The 27,104-nt window shown below is 41.4% G+C and overlaps 16 pseudogenes; all 16 read left to right on the forward strand.

Annotated features, from left to right (window-relative positions):
- The first annotated feature begins 2,613 nt into the window (after nucleotides 1-2,613).
- Nucleotides 2,614-2,732, forward strand: LOC135051418 (5S ribosomal RNA; annotated as a pseudogene).
- A 107-nt stretch (nucleotides 2,733-2,839) lies between these two features.
- Nucleotides 2,840-2,958, forward strand: LOC135052486 (5S ribosomal RNA; annotated as a pseudogene).
- A 104-nt stretch (nucleotides 2,959-3,062) lies between these two features.
- Nucleotides 3,063-3,180, forward strand: LOC135054419 (5S ribosomal RNA; annotated as a pseudogene).
- Nucleotides 3,181-8,045: 4,865 nt separating this feature from the next.
- Nucleotides 8,046-8,164, forward strand: LOC135051837 (5S ribosomal RNA; annotated as a pseudogene).
- A 105-nt stretch (nucleotides 8,165-8,269) lies between these two features.
- Nucleotides 8,270-8,388, forward strand: LOC135052617 (5S ribosomal RNA; annotated as a pseudogene).
- A 291-nt stretch (nucleotides 8,389-8,679) lies between these two features.
- On the forward strand, nucleotides 8,680-8,797 carry LOC135051721 (5S ribosomal RNA; annotated as a pseudogene).
- Nucleotides 8,798-8,898: 101 nt separating this feature from the next.
- LOC135053385 (5S ribosomal RNA) lies at nucleotides 8,899-9,017 on the forward strand (annotated as a pseudogene).
- A 787-nt stretch (nucleotides 9,018-9,804) lies between these two features.
- Nucleotides 9,805-9,923, forward strand: LOC135051367 (5S ribosomal RNA; annotated as a pseudogene).
- A 559-nt stretch (nucleotides 9,924-10,482) lies between these two features.
- On the forward strand, nucleotides 10,483-10,600 carry LOC135052136 (5S ribosomal RNA; annotated as a pseudogene).
- Nucleotides 10,601-13,085: 2,485 nt separating this feature from the next.
- LOC135052585 (5S ribosomal RNA) lies at nucleotides 13,086-13,203 on the forward strand (annotated as a pseudogene).
- Nucleotides 13,204-15,221: 2,018 nt separating this feature from the next.
- On the forward strand, nucleotides 15,222-15,340 carry LOC135052234 (5S ribosomal RNA; annotated as a pseudogene).
- Nucleotides 15,341-15,448: 108 nt separating this feature from the next.
- Nucleotides 15,449-15,567, forward strand: LOC135053621 (5S ribosomal RNA; annotated as a pseudogene).
- A 331-nt stretch (nucleotides 15,568-15,898) lies between these two features.
- On the forward strand, nucleotides 15,899-16,017 carry LOC135052261 (5S ribosomal RNA; annotated as a pseudogene).
- Nucleotides 16,018-17,421: 1,404 nt separating this feature from the next.
- LOC135053701 (5S ribosomal RNA) lies at nucleotides 17,422-17,540 on the forward strand (annotated as a pseudogene).
- Nucleotides 17,541-17,866: 326 nt separating this feature from the next.
- On the forward strand, nucleotides 17,867-17,985 carry LOC135051949 (5S ribosomal RNA; annotated as a pseudogene).
- A 108-nt stretch (nucleotides 17,986-18,093) lies between these two features.
- Nucleotides 18,094-18,212, forward strand: LOC135051615 (5S ribosomal RNA; annotated as a pseudogene).
- Nucleotides 18,213-27,104: the final 8,892 nt, after the last annotated feature.

Genomic DNA, 27,104 nt, shown 5'->3' on the forward strand with positions numbered 1-27,104 from the left:
TAATGGATGTAGGGAAGTTTCTCCTATGTATCTTAGGAGTTGTCATATCAATTGGCTTGATATTTAGATGCGGTCAGGCTTTAATGAAGTGCAAACGTAGTACCAGGGTAATGAGTTTAAGGAGTGAGGAAATTGTAATTCCAATGGATTTGATTTATGACCCAACGGTAGAGACAATGATGTGATGAAAATGCGATTATACGGTCCGTTTCTTTCACCTGGTTTTCCGTTTTTTTCCAAGGTAAAAAGACCCACTTTTGACGAGGAATTTGACGAGCCTGTATACGGACAACTGATGGATTAAAGAAGTAGTTTTGACAACCTTATACACAGATATTTGATGAACTATGCCATAGACCCCCAGTTTCCCTAGAAATTTTAAAATTACGCTAGCCCAACACTTTTGTAAGTCTATGGACATTGACAAAGCTTTTGCCCACACCTATTGGCAAAAGCCCAAAGAAGACTGCATTCAACAGACACCAGACAAGACTTCAACCGACAAATGTTCATTAACCTGACATAGAATACCACTGCATTTACCATAATTGTGTCTTATCTTCATCTCTACAACCTTCAGGTAAAGCACACACATAGTCGATAGGGAATACCGGCACAGATATCAGCATTCACATATTCCCCCATTCATGTATCATCAACTAAAATGTGCTCCCCCATTTTGTTGCAACCAAAAGCCGAAGAGAGCTCGGTAAAGTTTGACAGCCCATCCACAGACCCGTACCACGGGATAAGAAGGAATTCGAATGTATACTTCGCAATACCTCGAAGCTTGATTTAAAACACGTACGGCACGATGATACATGACCCCCCAAACATGGATTCATACACACATGCTTCTGCTATCTCACTAGGTCATACCCTTTTCCTACCTTCTCCTCTCCTCCCCTACCCAATCATGGAAATGTATTTATACTTGACATATATTTTTCTCGTTTTGAAATGTTTTAGGAAGTGGCAGTTATTGCTGACTGCCAAAGGGTGGACTGTCAAAGTCAGAAAAATATCACTATGCACACTGCCATATTTGTACCTCATGCGAGCTCCCGCTGCGCGTGCAAGAGCTCTCCCGTGCGTGCGCATACTCGCCTTTGCGTGCACCCGCAGGCGCACGATATGCGGATTTACGGTAGAGTTTGTATGCGTCTAGCGGGCGACTTAATCGATATATATTTTAACCATATAATGTATTTTGTAGATCATGGTCCCTTTGATAGATTCTGAAAGTTTAGTTAATGTAGCATGTTCATGGACAGAGAGATCCCTCTTTGTCTGATACAAAGGGTCAGAAAAGGATTATACAGTGGTGTTTAGTATCCATCGGAAGAGTATTTAATTAGCAATATTCCGGTGTTGGTTTGGAGCAGATTAATCGCTCGTGCGAATAGTTATGGACATAAGAAGTTTATGTCCATTTACTATTATTTGCACTCACTTATCCATGCGGCGGGAAACCTAGTTTCCCACCCACCTGAGCAGTTGGAAGTAGACACAGCCCACCGGTATGAATCAACCTATGGCCTTTTGTTTTAGTGCGAAGACGAATTCCTGTGTCCAATGAACAATGAGATTGTAGGGACCATTGAATTGTATTGTGTGTGGGGCATAAATAGACAAGCCGATCTTATCCAGCTCTCACTCTTCAACGGTTCTCATTGCTGATAATCGTGAGCTGGATATCCAGAGGCGCATGCGATCGTTCCCCTTTGTGCGTAAGTTTTTCTTCGCAATCATATTGTCTTTCTTGTTATTCTGAGCCATATCTCTCTCTCTCTCTCTCTTCTCTTTCTCTCTCGTTTCTCTTATATAGTTATTGTACTGATATTGTATTTCATGTGTAGTTATCTGGTTAGGGAGTCTATGTTATATTGGTAGTGTATAACTTGTATTGTATTATTCTTTTTGAACATTCATTCATTTCCTTAAAAGGCGTTAGACCCTTAGACCGGTATTGTGTGTTCATTATATTGCAGTGGGTAATAGGAGCGTCTCTATCGCTCAAACAGCTTTAGTATAAACCCGCTTACACAGTGTTGCACTCTCATCTTATCACTACACCAAGGTTTACTGCATAATACACTGTTTTATGGTATAGTTACAAAGGTTTAACATTGTGAGCGTCTGCGCCGCTGGTGATCTCCTCGTGGTCCCGAGCGTCCGCTACGCTATAGCGAATCATTACGTTAGTCGGCAGCCAATAGCGGGCCTGCCTGTGATCTCTTGGCCGTGAGCGAACGTAACGCTTGAGCGTCTCGACTACGGCTAAGCGATTGTTACGCAACGTGCGTACCCTTACGGTATTCCATACGTTAATAGCGTACAGTGTTCTTAGACCTCTTAAAGGGTTTTAAGTAAGATAAATATTTAGCTTTATCAAGCTACACCACACTGGACGTTCCCAATATCGTCTATTATCGAAGCTAAGCAGTGTTGGCCCTGTTTAGTACTTGGGTGAGAGACCACCTGGGTTTACTAGGTGCTGTAGGTATTTTTATACTTCCAACAACCTTCGCTTGATGCATTCCATTTTGAAACTTATTCATTTATGTACCAGTAGTTAGAAGTAGAAAAGCTCTAACAGAAACTATAAAGCTGACCTACAGCCACATCAAACTGGACATGCCCAAACTCGTCGGATCTTGGAAGCTAAGCAGTGGTGGGCCTGGTTAGTACTTGGGTGGGAGACCACTTGGGAATACCAGATGCTGTATGTATTTTTATAGTACCAAAAACCTTCTCTTGATGCACTCCATTTTCAAACTTATTCATTTATGTACTAGTAGTTAGAAGTACAAAAGCAGTAACAGAAACAACACAGCTTATCTACAGCCATACCACACTAAACATGCACAATCTCATCTGATCTTGGAAGCTAAGCAGTGCTGGACCTGGTTATTACTTGGGTGTGAGACCACCTGAGAATATCAGGTCATGTAGTTATTTTTATACTACCAACAACAGTCTCTTGATGCATTTCATTTTTAAACTTATTCATTTATGTACTAGTAGTTAGAAAAAGAGCTCTATATGAAGTCAAAAATCTCATCTACAGTCACACCACACTGGACATGCCCAATCTCATATGATCTCGAAACTAAGCAATGTTGGGCCTGGTTAGTACTCTGGTGGGAGACCATATGGGAATACCAGGTGCTGTAGGTATTATTTATACTACCGACACCATTCTCTTGATGCATTCCATTTTGAAACTTATTCATTTATGTACCAGTAGTTAGAAGTGGAAGAGCTCTAACAGAAACCCTGAAGATCATTTACAGCTACACCACACTGGACATGCCCAATCTTGACTTTTCATGAAGCTAAGCAGTGTTGGGCCTGATTAGTACTTGAATGGGAGACTACCTGGGAATACCAGGTGCAGTAAGTATTTTTATACTACCAACAACGTTCTCTTGATAGAAATGTGATAACCTGCGCACTGGGATCTATTTGTGTGGACGAGCTGCTACACCTTCAGGTGACTGACCTGATGGGACTATATAGATAATTGGGAATGGTGTTGCGCTCAATCCGGGTGATTGGTCTGTTTATCCAATTAGTTGGTTAATAAGATATGAGCCCTTGATTTCTTCAAGTATGGATAAGGATAAATAAATAATAAATGAGTAATTGGATTGATGAATGGTTAATGGTTAATTGAATATAAACCCTTAAATTCAGCAAATACTGGTGCGTATGTGATAAAATGATCAATGCATATAAATTTGAATGAGAAACGAATATAAAATAAAAATCAAATAAATGATGTATCAATTGGGTGCTTGGTGGTCCTATTTTTCAGATTGAAATGTATTGAAATCAATAATGATCATAAAAATTAGGTAACAATGTAACAATTTATTGTATTTAACTAAATAACTAAATTATGTGAAGAGGAGTGCTGAATGGCACTGATACGTAATGTCACTCTTGGTCAGCAAATAGTTTCAAACTAGCGGCGTCCCGCATGCATTTATTACTGTCTCTGTTAGAGTGCACTCTAGTTTTTCAGTCTCACAAATAGCACTTATTCTGTATGTGCCACACTTGGAATCTTCACGGTGTGGGTATGGGGCAATTACACATGGAAGGTATGATAGGGAGGCTCTGGACTAATCTTACAGGCCGGCCTCAGCTTCCCGTGGTGCGCCTTGGAACAGACACCCCCTGAGAGCCGAGGCGCCGCACCGGTAATCTCGTCTGGGGCGAGGGAAAACTCAGAGAGCGCTCTCCGGAGCCGCCTAGTGAGTGACCCTCGCCGCAACAGAGGCTCGCTTCCTACCTTCTCCTGTGTTTGCCAAGTCCCGTCACCGGCTTGTCCGTCTTCTGTTGCTCAGCAACCTGGTCCGCTTCCGGGTTTCTCCCGATCACGTGACCGGGTCTTGTTAGATGTGAAGCTCGATGTATCTGGTATGCAAAAGTAGTTCTGCAGAACTTGAAAGTCTGTATGTCTTTACTCCAACGCGTTTCAGCCTTTCCAAGGCCTTCCTCTGGGAGAAGTGGATGCATCCACTTCTCCCAGAGGAAGGCCTTGGAAAGGCTGAAACGCGTTGGAGTAAAGACATACAGACTTTCAAGTTCTGCAGAACTACTTTTGCATACCAGATACATCGAGCTTCACATCTAACAAGACCCGGTCACGTGATCGGGAGAAACCCGGAAGCGGACCAGGTTGCTGAGCAACAGAAGACGGACAAGCCGGTGACGGGACTTGGCAAACACAGGAGAAGGTAGGAAGCGAGCCTCTGTTGCGGCGAGGGTCACTCACTAGGCGGCTCCGGAGAGCGCTCTCTGAGTTTTCCCTCGCACCAGATGAGATTACCGGTGCGGCGCCTCGGCTTTCAGGGGGTGTCTGTTCCAAGGCACACCACGGGAAGCTGAGGCCGGCCTGTAAGATTAGTCCAGAGCCTCCCTATCATACCTTCCATGTGTAATTGCCCCATACCCACACCGTGAAGATTCCAAGTGTGGCACATACAGAATAAGCGCTATTTGTGAGACTGAAAAACTAGAGTGCACTCTAACAGAGACAGTAATAAATGCATGCGGGACGCCGCTAGTTTGAAACTATTTGCTGACCAAGAATGACATTACGTATCAGTGCCATTCAGCACTCCTCTTCACATTATTTAGTTATTTAGTTAAATACAATAAATTGTTACATTGTTACCTAATTTTTATGATCATCATTGATTTCAATACATTTCAATCTGAAACATAGGACCACCAAGCACCCAATTGATACATCATTTATTTGATTTTTATTTTATATTCGTTTCTCATTCAAATTTATATGCATTGATCATTTTATCACATACGCACCAGTATTTGCTGAATTTAAGGGTTTATATTCAATTAACCATTAACCATTCATCAATCCAATTACTCATTTATTATTTATTTATCCTTATCCATACTTGAAGAAATCAAGGGCTCATATCTTATTGACAAACTAATTGGATAAACAGACCAATCACCCAGATTGAGCGCAACACCATTCCCAATTATCTATAACGTTCTCTTGATGAATTTTATTTTGAAATTTAATTATTTATGTACCATTAGTTAGAAGTGGAAGAGATCTAATAGAAACCACAAAGCTCAACTACAGCCACACCACGCTGGACATTTCCAATCTCATTTGATCTTGGAAGCTAAGCAGTGGTAGGCCTGATTAATACCTGGATGATAGACCACCTGGGATAATAGGTGCTGTTGGTATTTTTATACTACAAACAATGTTCTCTTGATGCATTTCATTTTGAAACGTATTCCTTTATGTACCAGTAGTTAGAAGTAGAAAAGCTCAAACACAAACCACAAAACTAATCTACAGCCACACCACACTGAACATGCTTAGTCTCATCTTATCGTGGAAACTTAGCAGTGTTGGACCTGTTTAGTACCTGGATGGGAGACCACCTTGAAATACCAGGTGCTGTAGGTATTTTTATACTACCAACAACATGCTTTCTTTTTTTAAATTTCTTCATATATGTACCAGTAGTTAAGAGTAGAAAAGCTCTAACAGCAACCACAAAGCTCATCTACAGGCACACCACAGTCAACAAATGCACAATCTCATTTGATCTTGGATAATATGCAGTGTTGGTTCTGGTTAGTACTTGGATGGGAGACCACCTGGGAATACTAGGTGCTGTAGGTATTTTTTATAACACCAACAATGTTCTCTTGAAACTTATTCATTTATGTACCAGTATTTAGAAGTAGAAGAGCTCTAACAGAAACCAGAAATCTCAACTACAGCCACACCACACTGGGCATGCTTAGTCTCATCTGATTTTGGAAGCTAAGTAGTGTTGGTCCTGGTTAGTACTTGGATGGTAAACCACCTGGCAATACCAGGTGGTGTAGGTAATTTTCATACTACCAACAACGTTCTCTTGATGCATTCCATTTTGAAATGTATTCATTCATGTACCAGTTGTTAGAAGTAGAAGAGCTCTAACAGAAACCACAAAGCTCATCTACAGCCACACGACAATGGACATTCCCAATATCATCTGATCTTGGAAGCTAAGCAATATTGGGCATAGTTAGTACTTGGATGGGAGACTACCTGGTAATGCCAGGTGCTATAGTCATTTTTATACTACCAACAATGTTTTTTTGATGCATTCCATTTTTAAACTTGTTCATTCATGTATCAGTAGTTAGAAGTAGAAGATCTCTAACAGAAACCACAAATCTCATCTACAGCCACACCACACTGGACATGCCCAATCTCATTTGCTCTTGGAAGCTAAGCAGTGTTGGGCCTGAGTAGTCCTCGAATGTGAGACCACTATAGGTATTTTTATACTATCAACAACATTCTCTTGATATATTCAATTAAAAAACGTATTCATTTATGCACCATTAGTAAAAGTAGAAGAGCTCAAGCAGAAAACATAAAGATCATCTACAGCCACACCACAATGGACATGCCCAATCTCATCTTACCTTGGATGCTAAGCAGTGTTGAGCCTGGTTAGTACTTGGATTGGAGACCACCTGGTATTGCTGTAGGTATTTTTGTACTACCAACAACGTTCTCTTGATATATTCCATTTTGAAACTTATTCATTTATGTACCAGTAGTTAGAAGTAGAAAAGCTCTAGCAGAAACCATGAAGCTCTTCTACAGCCACACCGCAATGGACATGCCCAATCTCATCATATCTTGTAAGCTATTCTGTGTTGGGCCTGGTTAGTACTAAGATGGGAGACCACTAGGGAATACCAAGTGCTGTAGTTATTCTTACACGACCAACAAGGGTTCTCTTGATGCATTTTATTTTGAAAATTATTCATTATGTACTAGTAGTTAGAAGTAGAAGAGCTCTAACAGAAGCTGCAAAGCTCATCTACAGCCACACCACACTGGACATGCCCAAACTCATATGATCTTGATGCCAAGCAGTGCTGGGCCTTGTTAGTACTCAGGTGGGAGACCACCTGGGAATACCAGTTGCTGTAGGTATTTCTTATATTACCGAGACCATTCTCTTGATGCATTTAATTTTGAAACTTATTAATTTATGTACTAGTAGTTAGAAGTAGAAGAGCTCTAACAGAAACCACAAAGCTCATCTACAGCTACACCACACTGGACATGTCCAATTTCGTCTGATCTTGGATGCTAAACAGTTTTGAGCCTGGCAGTACATGGATGGAAGACCACCTGGGAATACGAGGTGCTGTAGTTATTTTTTTACTAACTGCAACGTTATCTTCATGCATTCCATTTTTAAACTTATTCATTTATATACCAGTTGTTAGAAGTAGAAGAGCACTAACAGAAACCACAAAGCTCATCTACAGCTACACCACACTGGACATTCCCAATCTCATCTGTTATCGACACTAAGCAGTGTTGGGCCTGTTTAGTACCAGGGTGGGAGACCTCCTGGGTTTTCTAGATGCTGTAGGTATTTTTATACTAGCATAAGTTTCCATTTTGAAACTTATTAATTTATATACCAGTAGTTAGAAGTAGAAAAGCTCCAACAGAAACTATAAAGCTGACCTACAGCCACACCAAACTGGACATGCCCAAACTCATCTGATCTTGGAAGCTAAGCAGTGGTTGGCCTGGTTAGTACTTGGGTGGGAGGCCACTTGGGAATACCAGGTGCTATAGACATTTTTATACTACCAACAACTTTTTTGATGCATTTCATTTTTAAACTTTTTCATTTATGTATCAGTATTTAGAAGTTGAAGAGCTGTAAGAGTAATCACAAAGCTCATCTACAGCCACACCACACTGGGCATGCCCAATCTCATCTGCTCTTGGAAGCTAAGCAGTGTTGGGCCTGAATAGTCCCTGAATGTGAGACCACCTGGGAATACAAGGTGATATAGGTATTTTTATACTACCAACAACATTCTCTTGATACATTCAATTATGAAACTTTTTCATTTATGTACCAGTAGTAAGAAGTAGAAGAGCTCAAACAGAAAACATAAAGCTCATCTATAGCCACACCACAATGGACATGCCCAGTCTCATGTATGGGAGACCACCTTGGAATACCAGGTGCTGTAATTTTTTTTATACTACCTACAACGTTCTCTTCATGCATTCTCTTTTGAAACTTATTCATTTATGTACAAGTAGTTAGAAGTAGAAAAGCTCTAACAGAAACCGCAAATCTCATCTACAGCCACACCACACTGGACATTCCCAATCTTGTCTGATATTGAAGCTAAGCAGTGTTGGGCCTGTTTAGTACTTGGGTGGGAGACCACCTAGGAATACTAGGTGCTGTAGATATTTTTATACTACCAACAATGTTCTCTTGATGAATTCCAAATTTAAATGTATTCATTTATGTACCAGTAGTTAGAAGAGCTCTAACAGAAACCAAAAAGCTCATCTATAGCCACACCACTCTGGACACACCCAATCTCATCTGATCTTGGATGCTAAGCAGTGTTGGGCCTGGTTAGTACTTGGCTGGGAGACCACCTGGGAATACCAGATACTGGAGGAATTTTTATACAATCAACAACGTTTTGTTGATGCATTCCATTCTTAAACTTATTTATTTAGGTACCAGTAGTTAGAAGCAAAGAGATTTAACAGAACCCACAAAGCTCATCTGCAGCCACACTACAGTGTACCTGACCAGTCTCATATGATCTTTGAAGCTAAGCAGACTTGGGCCTGGTTAGTATTTGGATAGGAAACCACCTGGAAATGCAGGGTGCTGCATGTTTTTTTTTATACTACCGTCAATGTTTTCTTGATGCATTCCATTCTGAAACTTTTCTTTTATGTAACAGAAGTTAGAAGTAGAAGGGCTCTAACAGAAACTGCAAGGCTTATCTGCAGCCACTCCACACTGGTCATGCCAAATCTCATCTGAGCTTGGAAGATAAGCAATGCTAGGGCTGGTTAGTCCTTAGATGGGAGACCGCCTGGAAATACCAGGTGCTGTGGGTTTTTTTTATACTACCAACAACTTTCTCTTCAAGCATTCCATTTTGAAACTTATTCATTTATGTACCAGTAGTTAGAAGTAGAAGAGCTCTAACAGAAACCGCAAAGCTCATCTACAGCCACACCACAATGGACATGCCCAATCTCACCTGATCTTGGAAGCTATGCAGTGTTGGTCCTAGTTAGTTTTTGGATGGGAAACCACCCTGGAAAAGCCAGGTGCTGCAGTTATTTTTAAACTATTAAGAATGTTCTCTTGATGCAGTCTATTTTGAAACTTATTAATTTATGTACAAGTAGTAAGAAGTAGAAGAGCTCTAACAGAAACTGCAAAGCTCATCTACAGCAACACCAAACTGAACATGCCCAATCTCATTTGATCTTGGACTGTAAGCAGTGTTGGGCCTAATAAGTACTTGGTTGGGAGACCTCTTGGGAATACCAGGTGCTGTAGGTATTTTTATACTACCAACACTGTTCTCTTGATGCATTCCATTTTGAATCTTATTAATTTATGTACCAGCATTTAGAAGTAGAAGAGCTCTAACGGAAACCACAAAGCTCATTTACAGCCACACCAGACTGTACATGTCCAAGCTCATCTGATCTTGGAATGTAAGCAGTGTTGGACCTGGTTGGTACTTAAATGGGAGACCACCTAACAATATCAGGTGATGTAGGTATTTTTATACTGCCAACAATGTTCTCTTGTTGCATTCAATTTTGAAACTTATTCATTTAAGTACCAGTAGTTAGAAGTAGAAGAGCTCTAACAGAAATCAAAAAGCTCATCTACAGAAACACTGCAATGGACATGCCCAATCTCATATGATCTTGGAAGCTAATCAGTGTCGGTCCTGGTTTGTACAAGGATGGGAGACCACTAGGGAATACCAAGTGCTGTAGTTATTCTTATACGACCAACAACGTTCTCTTGATGCAGTCTATTTTGAAACTTACTCATTTATGTACTAGTAGTTAGAAGTAGAAGAGCTCTATAAGAAACCACAAAGCTCATCTACAGCCACACCAGACTGAACATGCCCAATCTCATATGATCTTGAAGCTAAGCAGTGTAGGGCTTTGTTAGTACTCGGGTGGGAGACCACCTGGGAATACCAGTTGCTGTAGGTATTTTTTATACTACTGACACCATTCTCTTGATGCATTCCATTTTGAAACTTATTCATTTATGTACTAGTAATTAGAAGTAGAAGAGGTCTAACAGAAACCACAAAGCTCATTGACAGCCACACCACACTGTATATGTCCAATGTCATCTGATCTTGGAAGCAAAGCAGTGTTATTCCTGATTGATACTAGGCTGGGAGACCACTTGGGAATACCAGGTGCTCAGGTAAATTTTATATGACCAAAAACATTGTCTTAATGCATTCCATTTTGAAATTTATACATTTATGTACCAGTAGTTATAAGTAGAAGAGCTCTAACAGAAACCACAAAGCTCATCTACAGCCACACCACAATGGACATGCCCAATCTTTTTATACCTTGGAAGCTAAGTAGCATTGGGCCTGGTTAGTACTTGAATGGAAGACAACCTGGGAATACCTGGTGCTATAGGTATTTTTGTGCTACCAACAATGTTGTCTTGATGCATTCAATTTTGAAACTTTTTTATTTATGTACCAGTAGTTAGAAGTAGAAGAGCTCTAACTGAAACTTCAAAGCTTGTCTACAGCCACACCACAATGGACATGCCAAATCTCATCTTATCTCTAAAGCTAAGCACTGTTGTGCCTGGTTAGTACTTGGATGGGAGACCACCTTAAAACACAAGGTGATTCAGGTAGTTTTATACAACCAACAACATTCTCTTGATGCATTTAATTTTGAAACTTATTCATTTATGTACCAGTAGTTAGAAGCAAAGAGATCCAACAGAAACCACAAAGCTCATCTACAGCCACACCACACTGGACATGCCCAATCATACATTAACTTTGAAGCTAAGCAGTCTTGGGCCTGGTTAGTACTTGGATAGGAAACCATCTGTGAATGCTAGGTGCTGCATGTGTTTTTATACTACTGTGAAGATACCGGGTTCTAAATCACTCAGGCACAATGGTAGATGAAAAACCAACAGTGGTTTATTGAACAGAAAGGGTTATAAACAGCTCAGCACACCTCTGTAATCCAATTCCACATGACAATTCCCACCACAAACTACTACCACAACATTACTTCTTAGTCTGGGAGCAGAAAATCTCTACCATCAACACAGAGTCCAAATTAAATCCAATATAATGGGTTCCACAGCGGATCTCTGGCAGGACATTATTTCTAAGCCTTGGGTCAAATTATCTCTCTTCAGCTCTATGGGTAGCTCTACTTATACCCCCAGAAGCTTCATATTGCAGGGGTGTGATTTACTTTCTTCTTTGTCTTAGGATCTTAAGGCATTGGAGTACAATACATAGTCTAATCAAGGTGATTATATCAGCCAGAGAGCCACCCTGTCTGGTCAGCTCACTGTTGGGCAATAGGGAGTAAACAAGAAGGGACAATGGTACCTTATATGACTCACCCTTTGAGTGTCCACTGTGGTGTTAGTAAACAATAGGAAACCAGGTCTAATATGAATACATTAACAAAAGTGTAACAGATAACAACACAAGGAAATCCTTAGTAGTAAATAGAAGTCTCAGAAGCGTGCCCTTAGTGGAGATAATTTGATTATGACCAGATTTGTAATATCGCCAAAAAAAGGGTGCGGATTTGCTAGCATATATACAGTCATTGAGTATGTCCAGAAATTGACAATGAATGTTAATAATTCATCCACTTGGATGTGATTACCAGTTCCGTGTTCCAATTTAGAAGGCTTCAATAATGTATGGTTCGTAAGGCAACAGCAACCTTTAATGGAGTCGTGGTCCACAGTGGAGAAACAGTTCCGTGTTCCAATTTGAAGGTCTCCAGTAGTGTATAATTCATACGGCAGCAGCTGCCTGGAGCAGCGAAACGCGTCAGGTTCTAAGACCCCAAGTGGACACCTTTGACCAGCGCCACCATTGCTTGTTCATAACAGTCAGGATTTTCAACCTAACAGTTCCCTTGTTGCGGACCAGGACTCCATTGCCGGCTGCTGCTGCCATATGAATTAAAGACCGGCCTTTTCGGTTTGGTGGAATTATGCAATCCACAATTGTTCAGTTCTTCACCAGATTCCCAATTATATGTCCCTGGTAGCAAATAACTCTGGGACCAAAACATACTTATAAATGCCTGTAACTCTCCCACTCGTTCCGTGGTTTCCCACCTATTTTTAAACTACCAACAATGTTCTCTTGTTGCATTCAATTTTGAAACTTATTCATTTAAGTACCAGTAGTTAGAAGTAGAAGAGCTCTAACAGAAATCAAAAAGCTCATCTACAGAAACACTGCAATGGACATGCCCAATCTCATATGATCTTGGAAGCTAATCAGTGTTGGTCCTGGTTTGTACAAGGATGGGAGACCACTAGGGAATACCAAGTGCTGTAGTTATTCTTATACGACCAACAACGTTCTCTTGATGCAGTCTATTTTGAAACTTACTCATTTATGTACTAGTAGTTAGAAGTAGAAGAGCTCTATAAGAAACCACAAAGCTCATCTACAGCCACACCAGACTGAACATGCCCAATCTCATATGATCTTGAAGCTAAGCAGTGTAGGGCTTTGTTAATACTCGGGTGGGAGACCACCTGGGAATACCAGTTGCTGTAGGTATTTTTTATACTACTGACACCATTCTCTTGATGCATTCCATTTTGAAACTTATTCATTTATGTACTAGTAATTAGTAGTAGAAGAGGTCTAACAGAAACCACAAAACTCATTGACAGCCACACCACACTGTATATGTCCAATGTCATCTGATCTTGGAAGTAAAGCAGTGTTATTCCTGATTGATACTAGGCTGGGAGACCACTTGGGAATACCAGGTGCTCAGGTAAATTTTATATGACCAAAAACATTGTCTTAATGCATTCCATTTTGAAATTTATACATTTATGTACCAGTAGTTATAAGTAGAAGAGCTCTAACAGAAACCACAAAGCTCATCTACAGCCACACCACAATGGACATGCCCAATCTTTTTATACCTTGGAAGCTAAGTAGCATTGGGCCTGGTTAGTACTTGAATGGAAGACAACCTGGGAATACCTGGTGCTATAGGTATTTTTGTGCTACCAACAATGTTGTCTTGATGCATTAAATTTTGAAACTTTTTTATTTATGTACCAGTAGTTAGAAGTGGAGAACAGCAAATAGTGGGTTGCTGGCTGAGAGCAGTTTCCCTCCTGGTGGTGAATTACACCTCTCGCCACTGGAACTTCTTCAGGAGAGGTTATTTTATCTAAATGTCCCAAGCATAAATTTGTCAGTTGCATTAGGACGGGCACATGCTGGCGCTTGGCCATGGCACCAGATACAGTGTGGGGCTCTCCTCCCACCTCCCCGGATTGCATGTCCAAAATCTGCCAAATGGCAGTAACATGTTGGGGCTCCTGCCCTATTGCCAAAGGTAAATTGAATTTAGGCTGCAGGGAAGTAGCAAAATCCGACAATTTGTCTCTTAACTCTTCCCCCTCAAAAGCCACTTCCACTGTTTCCCCAGGTAATTCCCCATGTGGCTGCAATAACTGTTAGCAACACGGAACAGCTGAAGATTTGGCTTGACATCCTGGAACCAGGAGCTGCCGCAAATGAGAGGGCAGCAGTATTGGGAGAGGTGCTGGGGAGACCTGTCATGGTACCATCGATGGCATCAGCACCAGTGTGGGAAGAAAGACAGATGCGGCAAATGGGCTACAAGGATGGACTGCGCTTTATTTAATCGGCGACGGATATTGCCACACACCTTCAGGTATTTGAGTCCGCAATGAATATGCATGATATACCTGGGAGGAAGTGGTCAAAATTTTTAGTGCCTAGTTTGATGGGTCGAGCTGAGGAATCATACCATGCCCTGAGCCCAGAGCAAGGAAGAGATTCTATGCTCCTTGACTAAGATGTAATGTTCTGTCAGGAGTTTGTGGTGGGAATAGTTGTGTGAAATTGGATTACAGTAGTGTATTGAGCTGTTTATAACCGATTCTGTTCAATAAACCACTGTTGGTTTTTCATCTCCCACCGTGCCTGAGTGATTTGGAACCCAGTTTCTTCACATTTGGTGGCAGATGTGGGATCACTATGGTTACAAGCATGGATGCAAGATATTTCAGCAGAATGAAGGCAGCAGCACAATGCTACAAACACAGCAAGAAAGGAGTCCTGTAAGGACTGTGTCATGCAAGAAAAATTGTAATCAATCTTCTGGATACCAAGGAGTCTCTAATCAAATAATTGGAGCAATGGAACTTAGAACACCCTGCTGGAGAGGAGGAAAAGGAGGATATGGTTCAGGACCCGGTGGAGAGGACTAATAATGGAACCAGGGCAATGGCCACCCATGCAGCTGCAATAACTGTCAGCAACGCGGAACTGAAGATTTAATTGTAAAGCGCAACGGAATATGCTGCGCTATATAAGAAACTGTTAAAAAATAAATAATTTGGCTTGACATCCTGGTACCAGGAGCTGCCGCACATGAGAGGGCAGCAGTATTAGTCCACCTGGGAATACCAGGTGCTGTAGGTATTTTTATACTACCAACGTTTTCTTGATGCAATCAATTTTGAAACTTATTAATTTATGTACCTGTAGTTAGAAGTAGAAGAGCTTTAACAAAAAACACAAAGCTCATCTACAGCCACACAGCACTGGATATGCCCAATCTCATCTGATCTTGGAAACTAAGCAGTGTTGGTCCTGGTTGGTACTTGGATGGGAGACCACCTGGGAATACCAGGTGCTGTAAGTAATTTTATATGACCAAAAAAAACCCTCTTAATGCATTCCATTTTGAAACGTTTTCATTTATGTACCAGTAGTTAGAAGTAGAAGAGCTCTAACAGAAAACACAAAGCTAATCTACAGCCACACCACACTGGATATGCCCAATGTCATCTGATCTTGGAAGCTAAGCAGTGTTAGGCCTGGTTGGTACTAGGATGGGAGACCACCTGAGAATACCAGGCGCTGCAGGTAATTTTATACAACCAAACACATTATCTTAATGCATTACATTTTGAAACTTATTAATTTATGTACCAGAAGTTAGAAGAAGAGCTGTAAAAAAAAACCACAAAGCACATCTGCAGCCACACCACAATGGACATGCCCAATCTAATCTGAACTTGGAAACTGAGCAGTATTGGGCATAGTTGGTACTTGGAAGGGGACCACCTTTAAAAAGCCAGGTGCTGCAGTTATTTTTAAACTAACAACACTGTTCTTTTGATGCAGTCTATTTTGAAACTTATTAATTTATGTACCAGTAGTTAGAAGCAGAAGAGCTCTAACAGAAACTGCAAAATTCATCTACAGCCACACCACACTGGACATGCCCAATCTCCTCTGATGTTGGAAGCTAAGCAGTGTTGAATCTGGTTAGTACTTGGAAGAGAGACCACCTGGGAATACCTAGTGCTGTAGATATTTTTATATGACCAACAACATTCTCTTAATGCAGGCATGTCCAAACTGCGGCCCTCCAGCTGTTGTGAAACTACACACCCCAGCATGCCCTGACACAGGCTTTAGCATTCTCTGACAGCAAAACTGTGTCAGTGCATGCTGGGATATGTAGTTTCACAACAGCTGGAGGGCCGCAGTTTGGACATGCCTGTCTTAATGCATTCCATTTTTAAACATATTAATTTATGTACCAGTAGTTAGAAGTAGAAGAGCTCTAACAGAAGCCACAAAGCTCATCTACAGCCACACCAGAATGGACATGCCCAATCTCTTTTTACCTTGGAAACTAAGCAGCGTCGGGCCTGGTTCGCACTTGGATGGGAGACCACCTGGGATTACCAGGTGCTGTAGGTATTTATATATTACCAACAACGTTCTCTTAATGCATCCCATTTTTAAACTTATTCATTTATGTACCAGTAGCTAGAAGTAGAAGAGCTCTAACAGAAACCACAAAGCTCATCTACAGCCACACCACAATGGACATGCCCAATCTCTGTTTACCTTGGAAACTAAGCAGCGTTGGGCCTGGTTAACATTTGGATGGGAGACTACCTGGGATTACAAAGTGCTGCAGGTATTTATACTACCTACAACATTCTCTTAATGCATTTCATTTTGAAACGTATTAATTTAAGTACCAGTAGTTAGAAGTAGAAGAACTTTATGAGAAACCAAAAAGCTCATCTACAGCCACACCATACTAAAAATGCCCACTCTCATAAGATCTTGGAAGCTAAGCAGGGTTGGGTGTGGTTAGTACTTGAATGGGAGACCACCTGGGAATGCCAGGTGCTCTGGGTATTTTTATATTACCAACACCATTCTCTTTATGCATTATATTTGGAAACTTATTCATTTATGTACTAGTAGTTAGAAGTAGAAAAGCCCTATCAGAAACCTCTAAGCTCATCTACAGCCACACCACACTGGACATGCCCAAGCTCTTCTCATCTTGGAAGCTAAGCACTGTTGGACCTGGCTAGTAATTGGATGGGAGACCACATGGAGAATACCTAGTGCTGTAGGTATTTTTATACTACCAACAATGTTCTCTTGATGCATTCCATCTTGAAACTTATTCATTAATGTACCAGTAGTTAGAAGTAGGAAAGCTTTAACAGAGACCACAAAGCTCATCCACAGCTGCACCACAATGGACCTGCCCAGTCTCATCTGAGTTTGGAAGCTAAGTAGTGTTGGGTTTGGTTAGTACTTGAATGCGAGACCACCTGGTAATACCAGGTGCTTTAAGTATGTTTTTTATTACCAACACTATTCTGTTGATGCGTTCCATTTTGAAACTTATTAATTTATGTACCATTAGTTAGAAGTAGAAGAGCTCTAACACAAACCATAAAGCTCATCTACAGCCACTCCACACTTGACATGCCCAATCTCATCTGATCTTGGAAACTAAGCAGTGTTGGGCCAGTTTAGTACTTGGATGGAAGACCACCTGGGAATAGCAGATGCCATAGCTATTTTAATAATACTAACAACGTTCTCTTGATGCATTACATTTTGAAACTTATTTAGTGATGTACCAATAGTTAGAAGTAGAAGAGCTCTAACAGAAACCAAAAAGCAAAGCTACAGCCAAACCACAATGGACATGCCCAATCTCATCTTATCTTGCAAGCTAAGCAGTGTTGGGCCTGGTTAATACTTGGATGGGAGACCACCTGGGAATACCAGATGCCAGATTTTTATTTGACCAATAACATTCTCTTGATGCATTCCTTTTTAAAACGTTTTCATTTATGTTCCAGTACTTAAAAGAAGAGCTCTAACAGAAACCACAATGCTCATCTACAGCTGTACCACACTGTACATGCCCAATCTCATCTGATCTTGGTAACTAAGCAGTGTTGGGACTGGTTAGCACTTGGATGCGAGACCAGCTAAGAATACCAGGTGCTGTAGATATTTTTACACTACCAACAGCATTCTCTTGATGCTTTCTACTTTTTAAACTTATTCATTTATTTACCAGTAGTGAGAAGTATAACAGCTCTAACAGAAACCACAAAGCTCATTTACACCTGCACCACAAAGAACATGCCCAATCTCATCTGATCTTGGAAGCTATGCTGTCTTGGGCCTGGTTAGTACTTGGATGGGAGACCACCTGGGAATGCCAGGTGCTGTAGATATTTTTATAAAACCAATAACGTTCTACTGATGCATTGTATTATGAAATGTATTCATTTATGTCGTTACCAGGGTTTCACAACTGCGCCTGTGTGAACATGTTGTTAATATTATGAAAAAAAGGGGGGGGGGGAGAGAGGGAACAGTATGAGATATAGATGTTTAATCTACTACCATAAGTATTACAAAGCCATAATTTGCATAATGCAAACTAGTGCAAACAAAAGAAAGAAATAAGTAAATAGAATAAAATAAAGTCGTAATGCTACAGGTAAATGTAAACGAAAAATGGAAATTTTGAGTCCAAAAGTCTGGTGTAAATAGAGTGTGGCGTCCCACCTCTTTAACACACTGATGTAGTTCTGTACTGAGTAAAACAACACAGTGGGAGTGGAATCTCTAAAATGAAAATGGAACTTTGGATTGGCGAGTCCGTTACAGATGTTAGAAGTTCTCCTCTTTTCAGAGGCAGGTTCTGGTCCGGTTGTGGTAACAATACTAAGGGGTACCCCAAATTGGATAGCAGAGGGACAAGGTGACCAGGGGATAAGTTAACTAATTGCTCCGGACTCACCGCTTGTCACCTCTGCCACGGACGGCGGGAGGCGCCTGCATCCACAGACGTCCACCGCCTGCCGGGTCCGAGGGATGCGGTCACTTCTCTGGGGGGAAGGTAGCACTGGCTTCGGGACCCACAAGGGGACTGTCCGCCGTGAACCCCCCCTCCTACGGAGTTGTTACCTTATCTCCTGTGCTTGAATCCCGTCATTCGCTTCCACGACTTCACTCGGTCTTCTTTGCGGCTGTTGATCGGTACTCTGCTCACTGGTCTTGCACCTCTCGGCCACGTGACTCAATCCTCCTCCGTAGTGCCTCCTATGTCCATGGTGTATTTCGTATAGAAGTAGTTGTAGAGCACCACTGTGTTGTGTATGGACGTTGAAATAAAACTGAAAGTGCAGTGTTTTTCTCTCCAACGCGTGTCGACCCGTTTGGGTCTTCCTCAGGGAGTCCTTAATTGCCATCTTTGTTGAGGGCTTTTTATGCCCATAATTGATTACGTCATACAAGTGGGTGTGTCCTTTGGTTCTTCACATGAACCACACGAATAGCTACACAGTATTAATGAAAATAACATGAATGATACAAAGTATTTGAACAGAAGTGTATAGTAAACACTGAGCAGTAAATGTAAAGAGATAAAGAAATAAAATGCAGTTGTGTGAATGAAAAATGATTTTATAACATATTAAAGTGCTATATCACATAAATTGTCCTAAGACTGTATTGCTAATTGGATTGAATAAATGCATGAATTGATATTTATCTGAGAAACCCTAAATTAATTAGGGGAGTGTGGGTTTTTTTTGGTTCCTAATATTCAGTTATTTATGTAATTTATATAAATGGATGATAGATATAAATATGTTAAAATAAATGATAATACAATTGATAATGTATTGAAGGATGTCAAATCAGGATGTTCGTACAATTCCATCCATTAGTCACAATAATCCTCATTTCTCAAAGTCCTTCTCAAATGAATGGGATACACAGTTTGCAGGGCAGACAGCTCTATTGACCGTCAATTCATCACTATTGACCTCACTTCATTATCTAAATTGAGGCCTTGTGGTCTCAATGTTTTTAGGGTGTATATCCACCTTAATTCCTCTTTATTGATTTTCTTCAAGAAATCTCCTCCTCTCCAGTTGGGTGACACTAGCTTGATTCTCAGAATCCTCATACCCATAGGGTTGCTGTCATGTAGTTCTTTAAAGTGATGTGACAGATTGTGTGTTTCTAAACCCTTTCTTACGTTCCTGACATGTTCTGCTACTCTTGTCTTTAGGGGTCTTGTCGTTCTGCCTACGTACTGTAATTTACAAGGGCATTCAATAAGGTATATTACCCCTTTAGTATGGCATGAGATATGTTCCTGTATCTCAAAATCTTCTCCTGTTTTGTTGGAAACAAAGTTGGTAATCCTTTTGGTGCTCACTTTGTGTGTTCTACAGTAACTAGAAGTGCCGCAATGGAAAAATCCTTTACTAAGTCTCTGTCCTGTCATGGTGGTCTGTATTGTCTCTACCTTTCTAAGGTGACTATGTGACAATCTGGATCTTAAGTCTGGCGCTCTTCTATAGACCACTTTCGGTCTCGATGGGAGTTTATCAGCTAGTACCTCATCCTCTAGATGACCGAAAGTGGCACTTGTAGTTACTGTAGAACACACAAAGTGAGCACCAAAAGGATTACCAACTTTGTTTCCAACAAAACAGGGGAAGATTTTGAGATACAGGAACATATCTCATGCCATAGTAAAGGGGTAATATACCTTATTGAATGCCCTTGTAAATTACAGTACGTAGGCAGAACGACAAGACCCCTAAAGACAAGAGTAGCAGAACATGTCAGGAACGTAAGAAAGGGTTTAGAAACACACAATCTGTCACATCACTTTAAAGAACTACATGACAGCAACCCTATGGGTATGAGGATTCTGGGAATCAAGCTAGTGTCACCCAACTGGAGAGGAGGAGATTTCTTGAAGAAAATCAATAAAGAGGAATTAAGGTGGATATACACCCTAAAAACATTGAGACCACAAGGCCTCAATTTAGATAATGAAGTGAGGTCAATAGTGATGAATTGACGGTCAATAGAGCTGTCTGCCCTGCAAACTGTGTATCCCATTCATTTGAGAAGGACTCTGAGAAATGAGGATTATTGTGACTAATGGATGGAATTGTACGAACATCCTAAATTTGACATCATTCAATACATTATCAATTGTATTATCATTTATTTTAACATATTTATATCTATCATCCATTTATATAAATTATATAAATAACTGAGTATTAGGAACCAAAAAAACCCCTCACTCCCCTAATTAATTTAGGGTTTCTCAGATAAATATCAATTCATGCATTTATTCAATCCAATTAGCAATACAGTCTTAGGACAATTTATGTGATATAGCACTTTAATATGTTATAAAATCATTTTTCATTCACACAACTGCATTTTATTTCTTTATCTCTTTACATTTACTGCTCAGTGTTTACTATACACTTCTGTTCAAATACTTTGTATCATTCATGTTATTTTCATTAATACTGTGTAGCTATTCGTGTGGTTCATGTGAAGAACCAAAGAACACACCCACTTGTATGACGTAATCAATTATGGGCATAAAAAGCCCTCAACAAAGATGGCAATTAAGGACTCCCTGAGGAAGACCCAAACGGGTCGACACGCGTTGGAGAGAAAAACACTGCACTTTCAGTTTTATTTCAACGTCCATACACAACACAGTGGTGCGCTACAACTACTTCTATACGAAATACACCATGGACATAGGAGGCACTACGGAGGAGGATTGAGTCACGTGGCCGAGAGGTGCAAGACCAGTGAGCAGAGTACCGATCAACAGCCGCAAAGAAGACCGAGTGAAGCCGTGGAAGCGAATGACGGGATTCAAGCACAGGAGATAAGGTAACAACTCCGTAGGAGGGGGGGTTCACGGCGGACAGTCCCCTTGTGGGTCCCAAAGCCAGTGCTACCTTCCCCCCAGAGACGTGACTGCATCCCTCGGACCCAGCAGGCGGTGGACGTCTGAGGATGCAGGCGCTTCCCGCCGTCCGTGGCAGAGGTGACAAGCGGTGAGTCCGGAGCAATTAGTTAACTTATCCCCTGGTCACCTTGTCCCTCTGCTATCCAATTTGGGGTACCCCTTAGTATTGTTACCACAACCGGACCAGAACCTGCCTCTGAAAAGAGGAGAACTTTTAACATCTGTAACGGACTCTCCAATCCAAAGTTCCATTTTCATTTTAGAGATTCCATTCCCACTGTGTTGTTTTACTCAGTACAGAACTACATCAGTGTGTTAAAGAGGTGGGACGCCACACTCTATTTACACCAGACTTTTGGACTCAAAATTTCCATTTTTCGTTTACATTTACCTGTAGCATTACAACTTTATTTTATTCTATTTACTTATTTCTTTCTTTTGTTTCCACTAGTTTGTATTATGCAAATTATGGCTTTGTAATACTTATGGTAGTAGATTAAACATCTATATCTCATACTGTTCCCTCTCTTCCCCCCCCTTTTTTTTCATAATATTAACAACATGTTCACACAGGCGCAGTTGTGAAACCCTGGTAACGTCATTTATTAATTTTCTGGAGGCTTTGGGTTTAGCCCCAATCACGTATTGCTGCCACCCTCCTAAATATCTAGATAAGTAGAGCGTTGGTTACATTTGTATTTTACTGTATTCATTTATGTACCAGTAGTGAGAAGTAGAACAGCTCTAACAGAAACCTCAAAGCTCATCTACAGCCACAGCATACAGGACATGCCCAATCTCATCTGATCTTGAAAGGTAAGCAGTGTTGGGCCTGGTTACTACTTGGATGGGAGTTCACCTGGAAATACCAGGTTTTGTAGGTATTTTTATACGCCCAACAACGTTCTCTTGATGCATTCCATTTTGAAACTTTTCATGTATATACCAGTAGTTAGAAGTAGAAAAGCTCTAACAGAAACCACAAAGCTCACCTACAGCCACACCAGACATGCCCAATCTTGTCTGATCTTGGAAGCTAAGCAGTGTTGGTTCTGGTCATTACTTGGATGGAGACCACCTGGAAATACAAGGTGCTGTTGGTATTTTTATACAACCAAAAACTTTCTCTTGATGCATTCTATTTTGAAACTTTTTCATTTATGTACCAGTAGTAAGAAGTAGAAGACCTCTAACAGAAACTACAAAGCTCATCTACAGCCAAACCACACAGGACAAACCCCCAATTTCATCTGATTTTGGAAGCTAAGCAGTGTTGGATCTGTTTACTACTTGGATGGGAGACCATGTGGGAATAACAACTGCTGGAGGATTTTTTATATGACCAACAACGTTCTCTTTCTTGATTCATTCAATTTTCAAACGTATTCATTTATGTACCAGTATTTAGAAGTAGAAGAGCTCTAACAGAAACCACAAAGATCATATACAGCCACACCACACTAGACACTCCCAATCTCATCTGATTTTGGAAGCTAAGCAGTGTTGGTTCTGGTTAGTACTTGGATGTGAGACCACCTGGTAATACCAGGTGATGTCGTTATTTTTTAATTTTATTTTTTAAATTCAATAAATTTTTATTGGGTTTTACATTGAGTTATCATTTAAACATTGCCAAGGGCAATACATAACAAACCTAAAAAATACAAACTAAAACAATAAAACAATTAGAAAGCAACAAAATCAACAATAGGCTTACGGTTGTGTATAGAGAGCATATCGGGACGTGCGGACACGTATCCCAATCAAAGTCATATATCAACAGAGCAGTGATGACCTAGTGTTACTATAAATTTTACACACAGCGTATTACACGTTGCCACAGTATTATCACACATTGGAACCCGGCCGGCCGCGGGCCACACACCCCAGAGATCTCCCACAGAAGGCACCCCTAACTGTTAATTAAATAATTCTGGGGCTCAGCAGCACTTATCCGTGAAATAAAATAGCGAGAGCTCATCCACCTTCCCCATATAGCAATAAACTTTTTTTCCGCATTCCTGGCCAGATATACAAATTTTTCATGTGTAACAGAGGTGTTAACCAGAGAAAACCAGGATTGTGGGGCTGGGGCTTCATTAGCCAACCACAGTCTGGCTATGCAAACCTTGGCCAAAGCACAGAGGTTCACAACATAGCGTCGACTGGGCGGATCCAGAACCTCCTCATCCATAGCCGCTAATATACAGGAGATAGGTGTAAGTACGGAAGAGGGGATACCTGTATCAACTATAGCACGCATAACCTCCTCCCAAAAAACCGTCACCAAGGGACATAGCCAGATCATATGCCAAAAGTCTGCTCCCAGACTACCACATTTGGGACATTTTGAGCTATGGGATCCCCCTATATGTGACAGCCTCACTGGGGTCATATATACCCTATGTAGCACGAACAACTGAATTTGCTGATATCGGACAGATGAAGTTGAAAGCCAGCACGATCCCAGAGCACCCTCCCATATGTCATCCGATAATGGACCCAGATCAGACTCCCACTTAGTCCTAAGGGAGATAAGGTGGTCTATATGATGCATTTGAAGTAAACGCCCGTATATTTTGGAGACTAAATGTCCGGGTCCCACCGTTTGCAACAGCAATTTGACCGGGGAATCAGTAAGCGCCGGAGGGCCATCAGGGAATTGGGCAGACATAGCATGTCGCAATTGAAGGAAGCGAAAAAAATATGCAGAGGGGACATTAAATTCATGTTGAAGCTGCTGAAAGGATCTAAAAAACCCGTCAGTATATAAGTGTCCCAATGAAATCACTCCCCATGGTTCCCATACCCCCCTGATTTGAAGCTGACACAACTCGGGCAATCCATATTTATTGTCCAGTGGAGTGTCAGGGTCAATACCCTGTCCTTGCAGTATAAGGTGCACCAGCCTCCAAATAGTAATATATTGTTTTATGAGTGGTAGTGCCGACATTTTGACGCTTCCACAGAGAAGCAGTCTCAATGGGGAACCACCTGGGTATTCCTGCATTACCAACTGCGAATGCAGACTCGATAGGTTAGAATCATTAACCCATTCCCAGAGATGTGCTAATTGTGCTGCAAAGTAATAAAAACGAAAGTTGGGAAGAGCCAAACCCCCTGAAGTTTTTAACCTGGTCAAAGTATTAAGTTTCAACCATGCCCGTTTACTAGCCCAAACCAAGGAAGATAATAAACCATCAATTCGTTTGAAAGTCCTCTGAGGGATGTATACAGGGGATTGTTGTAGAATATACAGGAGTTTGGGCTGAAAGACCATTTTCACCATGTTAACCCTCCCTGTGACTGTCTGGGGCAATTTCCCCCAGACCTTCACTTTATTGCGAAGATAAGTTATTTGCGGTGCGACATTGAGGGAGGTAAATTTGTGAGGGTCATTAGATACCCAAATGCCCAGATACTTAAAGGAGTTCACCCATCTTAACGGGAGAGCAACCAATGGGGAAGCAGGAACCTCGCCCTGAAGCGGGATAATGGAGGATTTCTCCCAATTAATCAGGAGCCCAGAGTAACACCCGAATGTATTAATAATTTCTAAAATCCTAGGCATAGACTCAGCATAGCGATCCACAAATAGCAGAATATCATCGGCATATAGAGCTATTTTCTCCTCCCTGGTGCCCACTTTATAACCAAAAATCTCAGAGTTCGCCCGTAGAAGGCATGCAAGGGGTTCAATGGCCATAGCAAACAGGGTAGGGGACAGTGGGCACCCCTGACGCGTACCTCTAGACAAAGGGAAGGAGTGTGATACAAAACCATTCACCGCCACTCTGGCCATGGGAGATGAATACATCAACCGAACAAATTTAATAAAGTTAGGGCCTATACCAAACTTGCGCATGATGCTCCACAGGTACTCCCACTCCACTGAATCAAAGGCCTTAGCGGCGTCCAATGATACAACTATGGATGAGGGTGCCTCACGGGGGATCTGTAGATGGGTAAATAAACGTCTGAGATTAATGGATGTTGATTTATTGGGCATAAACCCCGTCTGATCGGGGTGTATAAGCTGCGTAATGACCTGATTTAGTCTACATGCCAGGACTTTGGCCAGAATTTTAATGTCGGTCGGCAGAAGGGAAATAGTTCGATAAGAATCAACCTTCCTATGATCCTTGTCCGGCTTCGGAAGGACAATAATCAATGCCTCCGCCATAGATAATGGGAGAGATTCCTGTGTAAATATCTGATTATATAACTCAAGTAATTGGGGGACAAAAAAATCTAAATGACGTTTATAGAGCTCAGACGGTATGCCGTCTAGTCCCGAAGCCTTCCCATTGGGAGCAGCATTGATAGCAGCCACAATCTCCTCTGGCGAAATAGGTGCCTCGAGGAAGTCATGTGCCTCACAAGTCAGCAAGGGAATCTGTATAGTCTGTAAATATTAATCTAAATGCATCGGGGTACAGTCTAATTTAGAGCTATATAATCGCCTATAATAGGACACAAATTCCGATGCAATCTGTGGAGTCTGCAATAAAGTGGTACCATCTGAGGCCTCAATTTTAACCACGATGTTAGAAGATCTCTCACCCCGTGCCAGGGAGGCTAAATACGACCCCGGCCTATCCCCAGAAGCATAAAAGGCATGAGAAGAGAAGAGGAGTCTATGCTGAGTCTTTTCCATGAGATATTCCCTCCACTCCCCCTGGGCTGACAACCATGCAGACTTGGAACTATCCAAACAATCCTGTAAATATTGTGCTTCTGCAGCAACACTTCGGGTCTCCAGTTCGGACTCCCGGTGCCTAAAAAAGGATTTTAAATTAGCCACTCGTTTAATTAAGGTTCCCCGCAAAAAGGCCTTAAACGCATCCCATAAATTAGAGATAGACTGCCCAGCCTTGTTTAACTCAAAAAATTCCCGCCATGCAGCCACCAAATCGGAACCATCGCCCATATGTACAAGCCAGAACGGATTGAACTTCCACACAGCCTGGCCTCTAGAGCAATTAAAATCCAAGACCAGTGTTAAAGGAGAATGATCCGATATACCTCTAGTCTCATATCTGCTATCCCGAACCCTAGGAACCAGATCGCTCGATAGAAGGGCCAGGTCGATCCTAGAGAACGAGGAGTGGGAATGTGAAAAACATGAATATTGTTTAACTGATGGATGTCTCAGTCTCCAAGGATCGACCAGGCCCAGCCCAGAGACAACATCAGCAAAGCCGTTCCTTCCAGAATGTGGACCCGAGGGAGTAGTAGAGAATCTATCCATCGCTATATCTAACACATTATTGAAATCCCCCAGACAGACCACAGGTGTTCCCGGTGACAAGGC

This window comes from Pseudophryne corroboree, chromosome 2 (assembly GCF_028390025.1).
Source record: "Pseudophryne corroboree isolate aPseCor3 chromosome 2, aPseCor3.hap2, whole genome shotgun sequence".
NCBI lineage: Eukaryota > Metazoa > Chordata > Amphibia > Anura > Myobatrachidae > Pseudophryne > Pseudophryne corroboree.